This window comes from Poeciliopsis prolifica, unplaced genomic scaffold, assembly GCF_027474105.1.
Source record: "Poeciliopsis prolifica strain line A6 unplaced genomic scaffold, Auburn_PproV2 SCAFFOLD098, whole genome shotgun sequence".
NCBI lineage: Eukaryota > Metazoa > Chordata > Actinopteri > Cyprinodontiformes > Poeciliidae > Poeciliopsis > Poeciliopsis prolifica.
This window is the reverse complement of record NW_026562473.1, coordinates 1,085,826-1,106,517: the sequence shown is the minus strand read 5'-3', so window position 1 is coordinate 1,106,517 and position 20,692 is coordinate 1,085,826. Positions and strand designations below refer to the sequence as shown.

At 36.9% G+C, this 20,692-nt stretch overlaps 1 long non-coding RNA gene across 1 annotated transcript; it reads right to left on the bottom strand.

The window, feature by feature from the left end:
* Window positions 1-19,355: 19,355 nt before the first annotated feature.
* Window positions 19,356-20,119, bottom strand: LOC129353861 (uncharacterized). Its single transcript, XR_008605093.1, has 2 exons — window positions 19,989-20,119; window positions 19,356-19,683 (listed from the first exon to the last, which is right to left on the bottom strand). It is a non-coding gene; the product is annotated as an uncharacterized LOC129353861 (long non-coding RNA).
* Between the last annotated feature and the right edge of the window lie 573 nt (window positions 20,120-20,692).

Sequence of the window (20,692 nt, the reverse complement as noted above, 5' to 3'; positions counted from 1 at the left end):
TGTGAAACATTATTGTTTCACGTTATTGCCTGATTACAACAGTTACACAAAAAATATTTTTATGCCCTTTGTGATGTAATATTTCAAATCTTGCATGTCCAGCTGGCCAGCAAGTCTGTATCCTACACTTAAACAGTTTCATGATTAATTTAGATTTAAAGTTCTTCCAAAATTCTTCAATAATAAATCTGTTTACCAATGTGATGATGCATGTTGGCAATAGTATATGTTTTTTTAAAAAACTCCTCAGTAGTTTAAACATTAGATAATATTTTTTTTATGAATCTTTTTCTGTTATTACTTTTAGTCTGTGTAAAAATGTCATGTTAGCTGATCATGTTCTTCTCAAGATCACCCATTGATCCCAGCAGCCTACCTGGACATACTAAGGGTCGTCATCTGATTCAGAGCCTTTGTAGGTGACATCTGTTGCTGGCTAATTTTTGCATGGCAGCCCAGTTAACAATAAACCAGGTCAGCAGTGAAGCACAGCCCTCAGCTTCTCAAACTAATTCCACTTTATTGCAAACTCACCGGTTTCCAAAACCTGGTGCTGGAGTTAATAATCTTGGAATTTATCATAAATGTTAACCCACATATAAGTCCACACTAAATCACAGAAATTCTGTCACAATTCCCAAAATGAATTGTATTCAAGAAGTTTAAAAAAAATAACATCTTTTGTTGGTTTCAGGTTTGCAAACTGAGAATTTATTTTCCTGAGTGAACTATGGAAGCTTTGTGAACGTTGCTTTTTTACGATCTCTATGGTAATCAGGACATGTGATGGTGAAGAGCTTTTTAAAAACAAGCAGAAGGAAAGCTCTTTGCACCTGTTTGTCTGCTAGTTTGTCACTCCCCACCTCTGACTGGCCAGGCTTACCCTGCCCAATGAAAGGCTGCAGTGATATGCAGATGGAGGGCAGCCGGAGTTGGATGATCTGCTGTTTCCTGACAGCCGGCGCAGTTTGCAGCAGTAACATGCTGTTGCATATCTACAGATGTCTACCAATCTCCCCTGTCCTTCTGCTGCCTTGCGCCACGTCCCCCTCCCATGGAGGGATAAGTGTCAGAGTGTCAGAACATACAGATGCTGATCTGTCATTGTTGGAGGCCAGGCCAGCGCCTGCAGTAATAATTGATTTCCTCCCAGCCCCCACTCACAGACACATGACTTTTTGTGAAGCCACAAGTGACCTTTAACCCCCAAGCTGACCTTTTAGGGGTCTATTGCATGAGTTACTCTGTAGTGGTGGAGTTTAGAGTGTTTTGGGTGAAGTATGTGTGCATCAAAACAGCTGATTTGTTAGTTACAGCATACAGCAACTTGAGTTGAATTTGGTTTGAACTGGATTTTATGGTTTTTGATGTTAATTGGATCTGTTGGTCTTGAGTGTATCAAAATTGTGTTTGTTGTGTAGAAGCACTACAAATAAACTGAATCAAGTTGAATAATTAAAACTCAGAACAGAAGAGCTGTAGGAGTTCTCCAAAATTAGTTTGTTTCCTCAGTGTGGAATTGACATACACTATTTAGTCTTACTGTAAAATCAAACCCATTAGCATTGCCACGTGAAAGGTTCCTGAGGGAGCTCACACACCACCATGGAGCTACCTTGGGGGAGATCACTCATTATCTGTGCAGATAACCAATGAGAGAGCGTCTCTCATCATCAAGGAGTTGGAGCAAAGACCCCCTTTAAAGTTTCAAAGCAAACAATTTTCCCATCTTTTTAGAAGCTGATTAATTTTCCCCCAGTTTAAAGATACACTTGGGTTTTCACAAGTTTGTTTGTTTCTCTCCATCATCTGAATTTGGAGAAATTACACAGAATTATGCCAACACACAAAAGTATTGAGTGTTGTGGAAAAACAGGCAGCAATCAGAAATGTAAAAAGATGAAAGTAGTGTTTTTAGGATGAATATTGATGATGAGTTTATTTGTAAATTACCCTACTTTTGCTACACTGCAAAAGGAGAAAAATGCAGGCTTCCTGATTGCTTTCTACAGTTTCAGAGGGATGGGATGAGTCAGAAAAAAATGAGCAGAGGAATCTCAAATATGTTGATCAGGTATTGTCCAACATCAAAGCACACTGAGAAATTTAGAACTAAAACTGTGTACTCCATAACATGTTTTCACACTGTTTCTATTCACTTGAGTTAATAGTTGTACAATAAGTATATTCATAGAAGAAAATGTCCAGCCACTAATTCGCTATCTGTTTTGAGGTATGTGCTTTGACTAGGCCATTTCAGAATATCCACCATGTTATCTTCAGACCATCACTGTGAGGTTCCAGCTGGATGCTTCAGGCCTACCTGGATAGAAGATGTTCTTTGGCAGATATGAGAAAACTGTCTTAGACAATTTCCTAGATGTTTTTCCTTTCATTTTACCATTTACAGTCAAAACATTACTTCCAAATTATTGATATTATAGTTCAATATTAATTTATTATTGATATTCATAGAATTCAATATCAAAAGTCATCTGATTGCTTACAGTTTTAACTTATCAATGACATACAGCTTAGATAAACTTTTCCATGTTTACAACTTCTTATGATTAGACATATTTTATAAGACATTACAGCTCAGCACCTTCATGGTTTGTACTAAACTTTCATACTGTTGCTTTTAAATGGTAGTTTTATGTTTTCCTGTAAAAGGCTAATCATGAACTGGTTCTACAAACTAACATTTGTCTAAAAGGACCAAGTGATAAATGTCCCTGTTAAATCTGTCGGTTTTATTTCTCATCACTGCAAATAATTCTAGATGACTGACAATATGCTGCCTCTGCTTCTGTAACTTCACTCTGTCACTGTTCAGCCTGAATCTTCAGCATAGAATAAATTAAATGTTCCTATGTTATTAATTTCAACAAAAGTCATGAAAATCCCAAATTGTAATAAAACTATCTAATTGTAAAATCTGGTCTTATGTGCCAACCCTGGGGTTACATCATCCGAATGTCAAATCTCTCTATATCCTCAACACACTTATTATCTGTAGGAAGTGAATAATCTCAATGATTGTTGATCTGATTACTTTTTGCATTAATCTTAACAATTTTAAAAGAGAACTTTCAAAGAAGTAAGACTTTCTGACCCCGTCACTATGAAGACTCACTGCTCTGAGGCACCCGGAGTTCCTCTTTTGTTGATTTAACAATCTGCTGCTCATTTTCACTCAAGACTTACACTCAACAAAACATCTGGATACTTATTCCTGCATTAAAATATTATTTTACTGTTAATTATTTTATTTAATAATTAAATAAAATCTCAGATATTTCTGCACACCTTACAAGAATATGTGATTAATGACAAACATTTTTGGTTTGATTTTTAATTTTAAAAAATGGCATGACAAAAAAAAATAATTCTACTTATTCATGTAAATGAATAAGTACTGGTACTTTACTGGAACTGCAGCTAATAGTGGCAGTAATGGATCTCTGTAGACTGACTGTCAAAATTTCCTTCACACACTCTCTCTGTCATGCACAGGTATGCACACATGCATACATATTTATGTTGTTTGACATTTAAGACTTTATCTTTAGTGAGGGCCTCATGTAAGTTTGAAAGGCCTCTCTGCCATCATCCTTAATCTAACACTCCAAATGTCTGATTACAGATTCAAACTGTTTAAACTGATTCATTCTTATAATTCTTATAATCTTTATTAAGGACAGTGCACATTAATGAACAATCAACACTACTGTACAGACTGTAAATGAGCCAGATTATAGCATAATTGCTAATTTCCATTTGTAGTCCTAGACAAGGAGAGCCAAACATTATAAACATACAACCAAGAATTAACAAACATTTAACAAACATTAACAAACATTCACAAAAAACACAGTAAAAAGTTAGTTAAAATGATGACATTTCTGGGAAGTTTTAATAAACAGTTTCAGGTGTTTTTTAAAAACGAAATAGGTGGAACACTCTCTGATCCTAGCCAGCACACTGTTCCCTCTGACTGATAGAACCATTTGCCCAAATGTTGTTTTTCTGTAAGGGATCTCCAGGTCTCCTCTGGAAGATGTCCTGGTGCCAAGACCTCGCTCGGCTCTTTGCTTAAAATATATAGCAAAAGGAGGTGAAGTGAATCCATGAAGAACTTTGTAAATAAGGCAACTGTTTTTTAAAATTAATAAAGTTTTCAAAGTTAAGCATATTATATTTTTCCAAAATATGACACTGATGATAAGACAGAGGCTTTTGATCAAGAATTTTTATCGATTTTTTGAATAACATTTCTAGAGGTTTTGATAATTGTTCTCCAGCGAGTGACCAAGTTGTGATCCAGTAATCTATGTGTGAAAATGCCATTGAGTGCAGGAACATTTTTGCGGAGTTAATTCTCATTAATGGTCTGATTTGTTTAAAGTTATTCAGATTAAATTTGATTTTATTTGCTGTGAGTTTAATGTGTTTTTTAAAGGACAATGTTGGATCCAGTGTGACCCCGAGGTACTTGAACTCCTGCACAAGGTCAAGCTCTGTTCCTCCCAGGAAGACATTGGACCGCTCCAGTTTTATGGGGGTTTTTTGTGAACATCATTGAAACTGTTTTCTTTTTGTTCAATAATAAAGACGACTGTAAAAGCCAATGCTGTATATTCTCCAAAGCTGATGTCAAAATTGATGAAGCTTCCTGGGTGCTTTTAGCAGATGTAAAGACAACTGCATTATCAGCATACATTTGGAAATGGACATGTGAACACAATGGAAAACAATATTGGTCCTAAAATAGAGCCCTGGTGGACCCCTGCTGGACATTGAAGATATGACGAGATTGTGCCCCCTGCACTCACAGATTGTCTCCTGTTAGACAAATAAGACTGAAACCAGACTAGTGCATCTTCTGCAAAATTAAAGTAAGTTAATTTTGAGAGAAGGGCCTGATGGTTAACTGTATCGAAAGCTTTCTTTAAGTCCAAGAAGACTGCACCAACGCAGGTGGTTTTATCAAGCAGAGATTTCACTGTTTCTACGAAGACACAATTTGCTGTCTCGGTAGAATGGTACTGACGGAACCCAAACTGCATGGGGTGCAGAAGAGAATGGTAGCTGAGATGTTTATTCGGCAGCTTCAAAATCCATTTTTCTGCTACCTTGGATGCTGATCAGACGATAGTTAGAGATAACTATATTAATATATATTGGATCTTATGAAAATCCATAAATTCTGTTACGTCTTGTATTTCTCTGCACTAGAACCCCACTCCTCCCCCATTGCAATGAACGCTAGGGTCGCTAAGAGCCACAGTTTGGCCACAGTCTTTTTTTACGTCAACATAAAAACGTGTGTGTGGGTGTGTGAGAAGAGAGAGTAAAAGAGATAAAGAGAGAAAGTAAGTGTGTGTGTGAAGGGAATTTTGAAAGTCAGACTACAGATATACACATTATTAACTGCACACCCATATGTAGGCAAACACCATGCCAACAAAACCATGAAAGCATTCACACAATGCATGCATATGAAAATTAACCACCTCATAGTCTGAGGAAAACACCTCACCATGAACCCACATGTGAGCACACACACCCACACACAGGGACAGTGCACACACACGACATACACATGCATGCACTCCACCCACACTTTTTCTCTTGGGGGAATCAGTTTCATCTGGAGCCTTGCAGTGTGTTTCCATCTGTCTCCTGCTTTCTGCTCCCCTTGCCCAGTTTTCAGTTGCCTCCAGACGATGTGGAGACCCCTTACTGTCAAATCCAGAGCAGAACTTACAGGAAGTGGATGACCACTTCCTGTAAGTTCACTCCTGAATATGTACATTGAATAAGATCTGATCAAACTACTGACTTCATAAAACTTGAAATCTTTGAGAGTTAATATGGAAACCATCAATCATATATGTTGAATGCTTCTAATAGCAAGTATTTTTTGATTGGCTGATTCGCAAAAAGTCATTCAGTAACAGCACAAGATTGGTCAGTTTACTTTGGCAGAATGCTGGTTTGGCCCATAAAAAAACATTTGAAAAGTTTCAACATAGAGTGAGATAGTAAATAATATAAGGCTTATAAAGAACAGGTACAGAAAACATACGATTCCACTTGCACACCCAGAGTTAAATTAATAAGGACACGGCAACAAATATTCAGAAATATTTATCTTAATGTTAGTAGATATCGATGCTGGTAAGGTATTGCATGCATGCATGCATTCTTTCACTTATTCTTCAGCCAGAGTTTCAACATGTATTTAACTCTGACTATGCTTAATTGTTTCACATGTATAGCAAATTTAGCTTAGCGTAAACATACGTTTTATCCAACAAAAACTCAGAAGTCAGTTAAGGTTCTGTAAGCATTTGATAAGGACGTTTTCCAGACATGTTGTTTTAAAACTTTTCCAACAGGAGGCGGCCTCAGGGCAGACCTAGAGCTAGCTGGCTAGATTGTATCAAATGGCTTACTGCGGAGCACCCTGACGTTCCCCTGTACAGTTCTAAAGAAACCCTCTTAGAGAAGAAAAGCTCCTGAGGTAACACCAGAGACTATATGGAAAACATGAAACCGTAACAAGAAAAGGTAAAAATTTCTTGCGTTTGTTGATTTGCCACCACACATGAACTGTACAGCGACTGGCACCACAAAATGAAGTTTTCATTAGAACTATGGAAATGATTTTAAATCCATTGAGATAGAGGATGACAAGATTTTTTTGTGTTCCCAGTCTAAAGGTGAAGATGAAGACATTGCAAAAGTGATTATTAGAAGTTGTTGGAAGTGATTATAATCAAAGTTTCAAATACTATTATGTCATTTCTAGCGGGCTGGCTCAAAGTAATCCAGATACTTAATGTTATTGTAAAGAGAAACAGCCTGAAGTGTAACATAGCTATGATCCAAACTTAACCCAATCAAAGAATGCAGTCTGCTGTCAATTGCGCCGCTTGCCCCAGTTTATAGAAAAACAAGGAGAAACTGCAAAATATCTGTAAATGGAGACAAACCTGACCAGGGTAGACTGGGGCAGAACCAGTTTGTCCTGTCCAGACAGACCAATAGGAAGCAACAATGGTTCCATCAGGCTTTAGAAGAGAAGTGATGATTCAATGATTATTGAAAGAAATAGAATAGAATGGAATAGAATAAAATAGGGAATCAGAATTTGCAGTGGTGTGTGGCTTATGCAGTTATTAATAATTGTAATTAATAATTATTTTATTAGTAGAATTAAAAATTAAAATTCTCCAGCATCTCTGGAGTCATCAGTCAAACGTTGTCTCTCGTGAAGGAATGATGCCTGGTGAGGTTCAAGAACAAAGCTTTGAGGTTCTCATCTGTGACTGAAGTTCTTTGCCTGGATGAAACCAGCTTCTAAATGCTGCTACTTCAGCATTTGCTGAGTTTAGGATCACATCTTTTAGCTGAGATACTCTCCATCCATTACTTCACACACCAAAGGTTTAAATGCTTTTGGATCTATGTGGCTCAAACAGGTTTCAAACCACATTCCAGAACAAATGTAGGATGTGGTTGTAATGTGAAGCACAGCTACTTATAAACAATGTGTGGTAAGCATAAAACAGCCTGAGTTCTTGAAGGAAGTTTATTATAGTCTGCCTATTAGGCATGGATTGTTCAGCTTGTCCTCTGTCTTGTGGTATGCATGTTGATAATCTCTTATTTAAAGTCAAATAATATAGTTGCAAAGTTTGTGGAGAAAATGAAGATAGTCAGAAATACTTAGAAACTGAACTCAAACTTCAAACTTGCCCTCCATGGCCAGAAAACTCCAAGTTTTGGGGTTTGGTGCATTGCTCACACCCTCTTCGACAGTGTGTAAGGCATTTTTGTTGTGAGTTGTAAATATTCTAATACAAATAAACAAAAACATAAATGTGAATCTAAGTCAATTAGATTCCCACTTAGGGGTCAAAGGATAAGTAATGTCTACCAACTTCTAATACTATACACCAACGAGGGTGTATAGTATTTCCATCTCTTTGAACTTGTTGTAGTGCATGAAATGTTCAGAATGAAACTCCACAGCAGAACAAGGATTCATATCATGAATGCTAACTATCTCTGAGAGCCTGCTTGGTAGAAGATCTGGGAGCAGCTCAGCAAGAATGCTTGCAGCGTGTGAAAAGGCAAATCCCAGATGACATCTTTACGTGATTCATACATGTGGGGAGTGTTACGACCCGTCTAGGGGTCCAGGTCATAACATGAGTGATCCATCCTCCTCTGATCTTGAGCGGTCAACACAAACAAAATTGACATTTTATAACGTTATTTATTGTAAAAAGATGTATTTTTTTTGTTGAGACTGAAATGTTACAGCCAAGGGAGTAGATGCTGTGTGCTTTCTTTCTGTAAGCTGCATTTTCCGTATCAAACACAAAGCATTGACCTGAACACAGTAGAATGTCTATACTCCTGTTGGAAGTCTGTGTCTGCAAGATTGGCCAGGATCCTTCTGGAATTCTTCTTTCCGTCGGTGCACTGAGGTTATGTAGTTCACTTCTCCCCTCTGCGTCTGGGGTTTCATTGGTTAGAAAGTCAAACGTTTCTGTGCAGGAAATGCTTAAGTGCTTCCTGTAAATTGTGTCAAAGTATTGTTCTTGAAGCTGATGATTTGCTTGGTTCCCCCACTGACACATTATCCCCCATGAATCGTCATACCATGTGCGATCATGTCTGGATTTGGGGTCAGGTGAACATTGAGCTCTGCCTCTAAAGCCAGGTTACTTCTGTTGAAACTGTTCTCAGATGACCACAAGCACCATTTTTCACAACTTCTGTATTCCCTCTTGAAAAATATCCTATTTGTGTTTCCCATCTTGAGATAGTTGTTTTTGTCACAGCTGAACTCCTGTGAATTTTGTCCACCACCGTCATGTCCGCCTGGTTAGCCACTGCCTCATTTGGCTGTGGCAGTCCCACAGAGTTTGAACGTGAGTGGAGCACAACATACTCACATAGACCACATGGAGCTCAGGAGGGTTTCTTTGCTGTGGTTGTTAGTTTGCGTTATCTGAGTTGGAGTTTATATCAAACTGTTTACGGTGATGGAAACTTCATACCATGTCTTTATAAACAGAGAAAAAGAGGCATTTTTTATGTTTGTGTGTGTATAGAGGGGGTAGAAGCCAAGTTTTACAGGATACATTTTCTTTTCTAAAGCTCAGTTTGTTTCCAGGTCTTCTTCCCTGTTTTTCCTTCGGTTTTTCTTCTTATTGCTCCCTTACAATCTTCCACCCTGCCCGTTTCAAAAATAGAGTGTTTCACATGGTTTGAAACGTAATACCTTCTCTGCTCCACCCCCAGCATTTTGAGAGAACTTAAAACAATAAGATCCTTTATACTCTGTCTGTGTGTGTGTGTTTTTCTCTGTCACGGCACCACTCAGCTTCAGAATGCCCCCTATCCATCACTCCACTGTCTAAACAGAGGCAGATATCAGCCTGATTCAAGTTCAAGGTTTTTTCTGCATATTTCCTAAAACACATGCATTTCTATGAGCTCCTCTATCGGTTCATTCAAACTGAATATTTTTACAGCGGTTATGTGCACATCTTTATGTAATGATAAACCCAGCAGTCCCAATAAAGCGTCACCTCCATACAGCTGTTTGGGAGCTGGAACATCCCCCTACATGTGACTTGTCCTTCATAACAATCCATCTAAACATCATGGTTTGTTTTGACTTCTTTGTTTCACATAATTTTCCTTGCTGGGGAGGAAAAAAAACAAAAAAAAAACATCAGTTTTTCAAGTAAAGTTAGTGGTAGGTGAGGGAAGCCCTCAGTGACACCACACATTCCACAGAGATATTATGTTTATCATAAAGTGATAAACTATATGAAAGAGTTTATGTCAGAAATATTACAATGTAAATGAAAGAGAAAGATCTAGTTAAGAGCTTTGGTTGCATACCCCAAATAGTGCCTGGGAGTTTTTGAAACATTTACATATGGGTGGGAGTGACAGTGTATGCCAGAATCAGTTCTATTGTTGCATTTAGTTCAAAACGTAACACTATGCATCACTGTTAGCCATGCTTTAGAGTGATGCATAGTTTCCTGTTCTCCTTTTAGTGAAGTATCGGTGTTCGTTTTGTATTTCTTAACTTTCTTTCTTTTTTTTTTTGAGGACCAAACTCCAAATCCAGTGTACTTTACTGTGTGTAGTGCATCATTGTGGCATATCGTGTTAAAATTTTCGATCCATGCATTTTTCATAATGAGGAAAAGCCTGCTTGAATAAAAACATAATAAGGAAAAGCCTGCTTGAATAAAAACATTTTTACTGCTTTTCAAATGAGTTGAGACTTTAAAGACGACAGAGGAAGGTCATTAGATCTTTTTTTTTTCTGAAAAAAAGTGTCAACATTTTCTTTGGGTTTTTAAGTCTTCTTTGTTTTTCTAACCATTTGATTTTGTTTGCTGGACTCCAGAATATCCTCTCGCATCGTTACGCTGTTTCTATCATGTTGATGTTTGAAAGGACATTCACCCATGACCTCAGAGAGAGCAACTGATGGAATGCATCAACTGAAAATTCCAGCAAACAGCAAGAAAACCATTTGGTCTTATGAACTGAAGCAGTGGTGACACAAGAAAACTGAACAAGATGAAGCAATCAGAGGTGATTAGGAACAGCTATGTAAGCATGAAAACCAAAGGAGAAAGACCAGTAACACAGTAAGGACCCAGACAAACTATTAACCAACAGTAAATGGATTTGAGAGAGGAAACTTCCAGAACACAAAGAACAGAACACAAGAACAAACCAATAGGGTAAACATAAAGGAATGAATTGCTGTGATAACACCATTCTAATGACAATGCACACAGAGGAATAAACTGAATATGGAGAAAACAAGCTGGGCCATAGCCTTCCTGTGCTATTCCACTAAAAATAAAATCTTGTTTTAAGCAGTCTGGATTTTCTCCCCTCCACTTGTATTCCTCCAGTGGAGAGAAGGAGAATTTGTGAATGTTAATTTTCTGCTTTATTTTAGAAGAGAAGTGAAGGAAGCCGTTCAGTCGGTATTGGTCAAGCGCCCTAATATTGAATTAACATTAAAAGCCAGCAAGTTCAGATCAGCTATTTTCTATTCCCAGGGGAGGACGATTGTTTACAGCACAGACAGTTTTCAGTAAGCTTCATAGCATTTGACTGGCACATTGCATACATCATGGACAAACGCGAGTGATTGGGTAACATTTTAAAACTCAACACAGGTCACGCCTCCAGGAAGCGATCTTTTCTCATCAGCCAAGAGTCCAGAACTTGTGAAGAACAAAGAGCTGGTTTTCATCAAGTTAGGCAAGACCCAATTCTACACAACATTACACATAAATATAAATAAACAGCAGGAGATGCTTAAACACCAAAATATACCATGTCCCAAATTATTATGTAAGTGATATTTTTCTCAGATTTTCTTAAATGGTCAATGCAAATGATAGTCAGTGTAATTTTCAAGTCATGAACTATTACAGTATAAGTTGAATTTTAGTGATCAAAGCTCCCCATTAGAATTTTTTTTTTAATAAACTCAAAATGCACTTTTCCAAATTATTTTGCACAGCAGATTTTCTAAACATTTTATGGATTATAAAGAACTGCAAACGGTCATTCTTTGAATGTGTAGCATTAAGTGATCAAGTCTGTTTGCTGCTTTGTAAAGATATTTTAGCAGCTGCTCTCTTAATCTCATGAATTTGTCTAACAGGAACCTTCCTCATTATGCCTTTATCTGTACAAACCCATCTTGTTCTGAATCAGCCACAAATCTCTTCACAGTATGATAACGCTTCAGTTTTCATTAAATATCTAATGTTTTCATATCTTGTCATAAGGCACTACACTATCTGATGATTTTGGTCAGCAGAGATCCTTTCTCTTCCCATATTACTTGAAACCTGTGGCCTGCTTAATAATGTGGAACATCCTTCTTAATTAGATTTCCTTTAATTGAGCTCATCAGACAAATTAATCAACCAGCTCTGAAATTAATTATAGTGATTCAAAGAGCCCTCACACACAATACCATCTATAAATTTAATAGCACAACAAAAATATTTATATTTATGACACTTAAATCCAATTTGCATAATTATTTGGAACTCAGTGTAAATGGATACCACACCACAAAGACCTTTTGATTGTGTCAGATCTTTACATTTATTAATATGCTGCTTGCAAGTTCTAGTGTTTTACACCAAATTAAAAAATACATCAAAGACCTATTGTTGTTATGATTAAAAACTAAATTTACTGTATTTGTAAAAAAAAAAAAAAGTTCATTATTATTTTATTGCAGAATTCAAGTTCAAGTTCACTCTTCAGTTTACTTAAATGATGAAAAATGTTTTTTTGATGGTTTCAATCTATTTTTGTGTGTATTACTGAATGAATATTTGACCCATGTCTGTTGCTGTGACCACAGCAGGTGATTTTACTGCCTGTGAAATTGTGTTGAATTAAACACAATGGTAGAAGTCATTGCACATTTACTAAGGCTGCAGTCACAACAACTTCAGATAGCTGCAAATAGACTGCACAGGACATGGATTCAGTCATTTTGGGAAGCCGGTCATGGATTGATTAGTCTCAGATTTCTGGCAGACTTTTATTCCATCTTTGAGTCTTTTTCCCTCATTCCCTCTCTGTGAGTTTTTTTATTTTTATTTTTTCAGCTCTGCCATCTATATTTTCTTTCTTTTCCCATCCAGGAGAGACTGTTTCCATCCACAGTCTTAAATCCTCACATCAAACACACTCTTGGAAAGAGAGAGAGCGAGCAAAATTTAAAGTTCAGGATTTTTTTATATCACGTTCAGCAGAAAAACCACACCAGACCTAAAACCCGAGGGATCTCTGTGCTCCAGACATGAAAAGTTAGCAGGAGGATAAAAGTGAAAAGCCTTGTGGAGAAAGGAAAGAGGAGGGAGGAGGACAGCAGCAGGAAGAGCTCTGGCTCCTTTCAAGCTCTCAAATTGCAGCTGTTTTTGGCTTTCTAAAAACACCCACCAGAGAGAGTTTGGGGACTGCAGCTAGTCAAATATTGTTTTTAAATGATGTAAGAAACATGCCATTCAGGGTAGTCACAGCTCAGCTCTGGGGACTAACGCTCAGGAAAGAAAGCATCTGTGGGCAAAGAGGCGTGACGCAGCCTCCCAGACACACATGTCCAACTTCAGCTCACATTCATACAGACACACTCATTTAAATACCAATATATATAATCTAAATTTGAGGGAGGCCAGGGCCATTTATGTTAAACTATATATGTGTTCTATACATGGGGCAATTGTGGCTCTTAAAAGACATGTTAATCTGTGAGAGTTAGTTTAAGATTATCTAAATTTTAAAAAAAGTTAAAAACTAAAAAAAAAGTGTAATATTTTGGGACTGAGGTACTAAAATTATTCTCTAAATGACTGAAAACAGGAAAACATATGTCTGATTTAATGTTAGTCAGTGAGAAGAAGAAGTTCCTGTGCTACAGTTTATATAAATGTCTACCAGTAGTTTAACAGGAACTTTTCAAACCAGCTGTGGTGAACACAGAATACAAAAATGATCTGTCATGGCTGTCCTGTTGCTGATAAGCAGGGAGATGTCGAGCTCCGGACAGATTTCCCCTCTCTGAGGTTTGTCCACATTTTAAACTAGATCAAGTCAAAGTTGTTAATATTTTCCAGCAGGAGTAGGAATTTATTAATATTTTTTTCCCATGGGTTTTGTCTATCTGCTGCCAGTCCAAAAATTGCCATATTAAATATTCCTCCTTAAAAGTTTGAAATTCTTGTAGTAGAACCACTACTACTACAAGTGGTTCTACTACTACATATTTCTGTTATTGTTAGAAATAAGTATGAAAGTACAGACAATGTAAATGTGTCGGCATTTTGTTTACAAGCTTATGAAAAGGCTTATACCACCATTCTTAATTTATCCATATTAATCTGCATCATATCAGTTTGATCTTATTAAGGTGTTTACATTTCTAATTTGATTGCACAATTAATCTGATTATGACAGATCAAGGTCAGAGCAGCTGAGAACAGATTTGTGCTCAGCAAACGTCTAACAAAAACCAAATGCTTTTTTGTCTTATATCTTTATAGAATAAAGATAAAAGACAAAGGAACGTTTCATAATTTACAAATTTGAAGATCTAATTTTTAAATGACTTCAAACGATTTGTGTGCATATAGGTGTATTACACAGAATTAAAGAAGTTGTGGATAAAATACGCAGTGGTCTAACAGAATAACACACTCTGTGCTGTTGCTGTGCTCTGTGAAAACCTGGAGGTTTTGCAGGTTGTCGTGGTTTAATGGATGCAATTTATTAAACCATATTTCAAAGGTATTCAGCCCCTCTGTGTCAATACTTTGTTTTCCTAATTTGTAAATTATGAAACATTCCTTTGTATTCCATTTTAGAATGTTAAGTGTTTGTTTTCATGAATATGTGTTGTCAGTAAACAACAATAATTGAGAAAAAAAACTGTGATCATAGGTTCATATATTCTTGCATGTTTTCTCTCCAGACCAGTTCCAGTACCAAAGAAAATTTCATCTCCTTTTTCCCAGAGGCTAAAGCACAAATTCTACCAATTCCAAATTGTTCTAAGCCATAGAAAACTGTTTTTACTACAAGCATGGCATCATAATCTCACCCCCAAATTCATTAAAGCCTTATAAACCTTTTTACACGTGAACTTCTTTGTGTGATTATTTTAGCATTTAGTAAACAGAAATCATTTTGATAAATCTAACTGACCTAAAACAGGAAACTGGTTAATATTATATGATGCTATAGTGAGGGAAGAGGCATTGTGTCTTTTTATCCAGATTAAATGAAATATTACTGAGGAATAATAATAATAATAATAATAATAATAATAATAATAATAATAATAATAATAATAATAATAATAATAATAATAATAATAATAAAAACATTGACTTGTAACAGTGAGTCTTGGTTGTGTTGGGTAACAAGTTTCAGTTCCCTTTCTGTCTTTGTTTCTTTCTTCTTTTGTTCTCTCGCTCCCTCTTTCTTCCTTTCTTGTTGTTGCATATGCAGCTTTGCCTGTTTGTTGTTTTAGAAACGTTTCTGTCCTCCAGCAAGTCCTGATCCATTCAGTCAGCTATATTTAAAAGGTTTAAAAATACTGAGAGTTCCCAAGTGATATTTTGGAATGTTTTTTTTTCTTTTTTTTTTTTTTTGTAAATTAAAGTATACACGTCTACTGACATGTTAACATGTGTACTGACATGTGAACACGTTTAATGACATGTAAACACGTTTACTGACATGTTAACATGTGTACTGACATGTAAACACGTACATGTCAGTACACATGTAAACGTGTGTACTTAATTTACACATAAGTAAATTAAGAAAAGAAATGTATTAAACAACAAATAAAAAGTTAGAATGTGTGATGAGAATTGGAAATATAAAATATTTATAAATAATAAAAAAAAGTGTCATCAAATTTTCTTGAAGGTGTTTTTGCAGCAGGTCTACCTTTCCTGTCTGTCTAGGGAGAAGTTTTGACTGAAAATGTTTTGGGATCAGAATGATTATAACCTAAAACAAGAGAAAGTCATCATTATCTGCAGAGATCTGAAATGTTGCTGGTAGTAAAACATTTGTTTAAAGCAGAAGGAAGTGAAACCTAAGAGCAGATATGCTGAATGTAACATCACACTCTCTTTGCAACTAAATATTGGGAAGATTTAGAGTCTCAGTGCATGTTACTGTATCTAATTAGGATGCTTTAGTTATTGTGCTTAATATGTCATGATCATCATAGAGAAAAAAATCCAATAAGTTTAATTTTATTATTAAAATTCTAGTTATGAACAATCGGAATTGCATCGATCCACTTTTTCATTCCATTCTTTTTGTTTTTTCTCTTTTTTCAATATTCCAAGAGCATGTTCTATCATTTAAAGCAGAGATATTCCAGAGTCACCACAATCAAAATAAGTTTGAATAAAGCTCTTAAGGGTAAGGGCTTTATTCATAAAATAATAGACTTTTTTCTTCTATGAATTAAAACACCTGACAGAACTTAAATTATAAACTGTAATTTCAGTGAGTGTGATTCATCTCTCTCTGCCTTTCTTAATTTCCAGGCTGCCATACAAATGCTGCTGAAAACACAAAGCAACATGATGTCAGAGCCTGCAGCCAAGTTCCCACCACCACAGACCCACTGTGTCACAGTGAGAGTGGGCTGTGGCTATGGTGAGACAGACGGTAGCTGGAGAGACCCTGACAGATGCCCTTTTCAGCAGCAAGCACAGGCTGTCTGCCACAGGTCAAAGTGTGGGTCAAAGGTCCCCATGCCTGCTGTATGTATGGGAGGGCCAGAAACCATCGTCAAATATTAACAGAAGGAAGGATCAACATGCTAATCAGCAGTCTGAGCTGAATCTTTAGATCAGTATGGATTTATTTATATATTTTGTTCTCAACACTGGACAAATAATTTGACTATAACTACAATAAAACCTGAAGAAGTGTTTAAGATGCTCTCTACAAAACCTTTAAAATCTGTTATGATGAAACTTCTAGTGCCTGCATGAACAGTTATCCAGACACCACAATGCTTATGAATCAAATGTATTTAATATTATTATATTAATGTGCTAAACTTTCATCTCCAGTTCAGTTTGGAGGGTACTAAGAACAGATGGACACTTCAGTAAACCAAGCTTTTATAAACCTCACTGTTCCTAGTTTGTTTTAACCTCATGTTTGTCGTCTACATGCATTTCAAATCTATTCATTTCACTTAAACTATTTCATTTTTTTTACATTACATCCAATTATTTATACACCAGTTCATCTTGAATCCCTTAATAAAAAAGTATTTTTGTCATGTACATGTAAATTTCAATAGATCTTTGTTATCAAACTGAAATCATTATGCAAATTATTTTAAAACATCTGCATCTAAGAAACACATTGCAGCGAGTTATAGACTTTGAACTTTCACTTCTCCTGGACGATCGTCTAGCGACAATAACTTGCATTGTGGACTTTGCCATTATGTCATTCCTCATAATGAGAATGGATATATTGATGGTGGAGAGAAAAAAACTCCCCTTTAACAGAGAAACACCTCGACCAGAACCAGGCTCAGTACATTCGGTCGGGTGGGTGGTCCGTCGCTCGGTTGTAACCATCTGCCAGGTTTGAGAAGACAGAGCAGAATGTAGAAGAAACAGAAGAACTTATGTCGGATTATTTTCCAACCTAACTTTAGTTTAAACAGCAGCAGTACAAGTTTGTTGGTGCACACAGGATGCAGACAACATATAAGCTTCCAGTGTGGGTTTTAACGTATGACACATGTTGACCAGCAGATTCTGATGCAGACAACACTAAGAATGGAACGCAACAACCCTGCTTGTTTTTAATGTTCTGAATTCATTTAAAAATCCTGCAACACGGAGGCCAACCCACACAAGTAAAGCCTTGGAGTGTCTGAGAGCAAAAGCTATGAAAACAATACTATGAAACCAACCTGAGTGGGGTTCCAGAAACACACAAGAGACACAAACATGCTGTGGTGGCGTAGGGGATAGCGAAATCCGCATTTGAAGGCCCTGAATCCTCGACACGGCAGGCGCGGGTTTGATATTTACAGAATGTCTTCCCCATCTCCTTTCCCCCATCCTGTCAGCCTACTGTCATATAAGGGACACTAGAGCCCTGTATATGACCTGAAGGGGAGAAAAAAAATATGAACGTAGAACATTCAGGTATGTTGAAGACATACAATCTGAAGGAAAAAATGCTGTTAATATCAAAAGACTATTCTTCTTAAGGGACACAAGTTATGATATATTCTGTGTGATCTAATTATGACTTTCCCAGCTAATAAGAATCAAAGGTTCCGAAGAGATAACAAAGGAAATGAATATGTGTCGTTTTCAACCAACTTATGGCATTATAGGCTGATTACCAAACTATAAGTCTTAAACTGAACAAAAGGTAAGTTAACATTTTGATTACAATGATATAAATAATATTTTTAGGAACAGCTAGAATGTGAAAGACCTTACAAGGAAGTTCCTTCTCTTGGTCAGCATTGACCCACTTATGCTTCTAAGGGTTGATCAAGCGACAGCATTACGGCAGCACTACTGCATTCAACGATTTGCATGAAATATAACTGATTTGTACAAGAAGGGAGTGATGTTCCACCCTGAGGCATCCTCCAACAGGAAACAGAGATGCTTCACATGTGTGTGTATGATGTACCAGAAAGAGTTGGGATGAAATACTGGTAGAGCCCCTGCACTCACATTCACAAAGACCTGGGCTGTTGGGAGGGGTAAATAATGCAAACTATTTTTAGAGGACTGCTCCAATTTGTGCTTCGCTCCTCTGAACCCAAACAGAGAGAGCTAATCAGTGCTCCCTCCCCACAGCCACAGAGACACAGATCCTCAGCCTGCATGAGAATACCTACAAAACTCTGGAGATTAGCAAGATGAGGCACATATTACAGCCTCCATTTTAAACTTTATGTGTTGATGTGTTCAGGAACTGCATTTTTATGATATATTTTCATATAAACTCACCACTATGTTATGTATTCATAACATAGTGAAATTTTGTAGAGATGAAATGCACATTAGAAAGTCAGCAGTCTTACCTCTTAAGTTTCTTGCACTTTCAGAGTGTAAGTCTTCCTGACAGAGTGAAAAAGCTAACAGAGGATGTATTGATCGTGATGTTTTTTTCAGCTATCACAGAAAATAACACAGGCTATCACACCTGACTTTTAAACTGTGTATTAACACGACCTGTAATGACTTCTGATACGTTTCCTTCTCTCTCCAGGATCTAACTGCAGCTGCCACTGTTTCTGGAAGTCCTTCAGTCTGCTCCTCAACAGAACCTTCTATCGTGGCTTTTTCCAGCAATGGGACCGGGTTGATGTTCAGCAAGTCACAAGTCATTTCAACCCATATTCACAAAGACTCTCAGAGTCCTCCCACAGAGCTCTTAGTTTTTACCCTATACAATTCTTCCAAAGAGTCCTGTTTTCAGATTGATTCATTCAGCTGCTGCAGATGACTCCGGTTGACAAGTGGACAGAACTCCCAATCCAAACTAAATATTCTAAAGAACATTATAGTTAATGTGTGGTTGGGTTTTGCACCAGGTAGTGAGCTTTTCCATCATACTTTCTGTTTCTCACTATTGTGGGCGAGTTGTGTGTTCAACTCTCTGCTGATGTTTGCAGCGACACTCAGCAATGGAGAACCTCAAGTTCTGGTTCTGAAGAAGTAAAATAAACCCAGATATTCAGACTCAGATCAGTTTATTGTTCCACTATTCATATAAATATAATTATGTAGCTGAGGCTGCTCTTAATTTGTAGGACGGTTTAAAGGCACTGTTCAGGTTTGTCACTGCTCTCAACCTGGAGTGTCGGTCAGAACACTACTTCGATTGGATTCAGTTCAGGACCAGATGTGGGGCAGCAGGTGGAAGAAGGAAGACATGAGGCAGGATCCCTTTTACTTTCTGTATTCCAAGTTGGGTCACAGATCTTAGTCCAACAACAGTAATTGGCATCAAGGTATATTTGGTGGGTGTGGGTGAGTGCTTCAGATATGTGTGTGTGGTCTCCTAGAATAAACAGAAATACAGAAATACGTTTCAGGTGTTCTATCATTACACATCACTATTACACCTTAGATAAACTAAGAAGGAAATAAATAAAGCCTAAACAAGCTTAACATCAGAATCACTATTCATAAGTGAACTAAAACAAATGAATTAATATCAATGCCTGTGCGCCTGTCAAGTACATCGCTCAGTGCTCTACAACACACATATAGCCGATAGCTCGGACCTAACGGTAAATAACGGTTAACAAATAAACTCCGAATCATTCATTTAACTTCAGCAAACAATCAAATATAATAACTTACTTGTCACTAACGCACACTTATAAGGCGATCACACATATTCTGCCCCTCTCACGTATTAGCAGTGGCTCTGTTACCCTACCTCCCACTCTGATATCAGGAACGGTTCTCTTTCTTACGGCGATGTGATGACGTCATCGCCGCCCCCAACTACGGTATGCCCTAAGTGGCAAAAGTAACGCTGAACAGAAGTCACTACGAACAGTAGTAGTTAACAAACTCAGATTATTTAAGGGGTCTTTTGAACAAATTATATTCTGGCACTTTGATTTTTAAAACATGGAACCTTTTGGATCCACGTTTATCAATAATGTTTTATCAAAATTGAAAATAATATTCACTTCACAAGTTAATATTAGATACTTCTGGTGTTTAACACTGTCGACACCAAAACTGCAGCTGCATCAGAAAGCTTCCCTTTGAAATGCTTTGTTGTTGAAATGTGCAATATAAATAGAATTTGATTGATTGATTGATTGATTGATCGATCAATTGATTGTTTGATTGATCTTTCTTGCAGATATTTAGATCTGCAACAACAAATCTAAATATTACTTTATTTCTTTACAAATTTTCTTTTAACATTGTGTGAGTTTCCTTTCCCCCTCCCTGATCTCTGCTTGTTGTTGATTATAAATAATAAAGCAATAATTATCTAAAACCAAAATGGACACCATGCATCTTCAAATATATTCTGTAAGAATCCT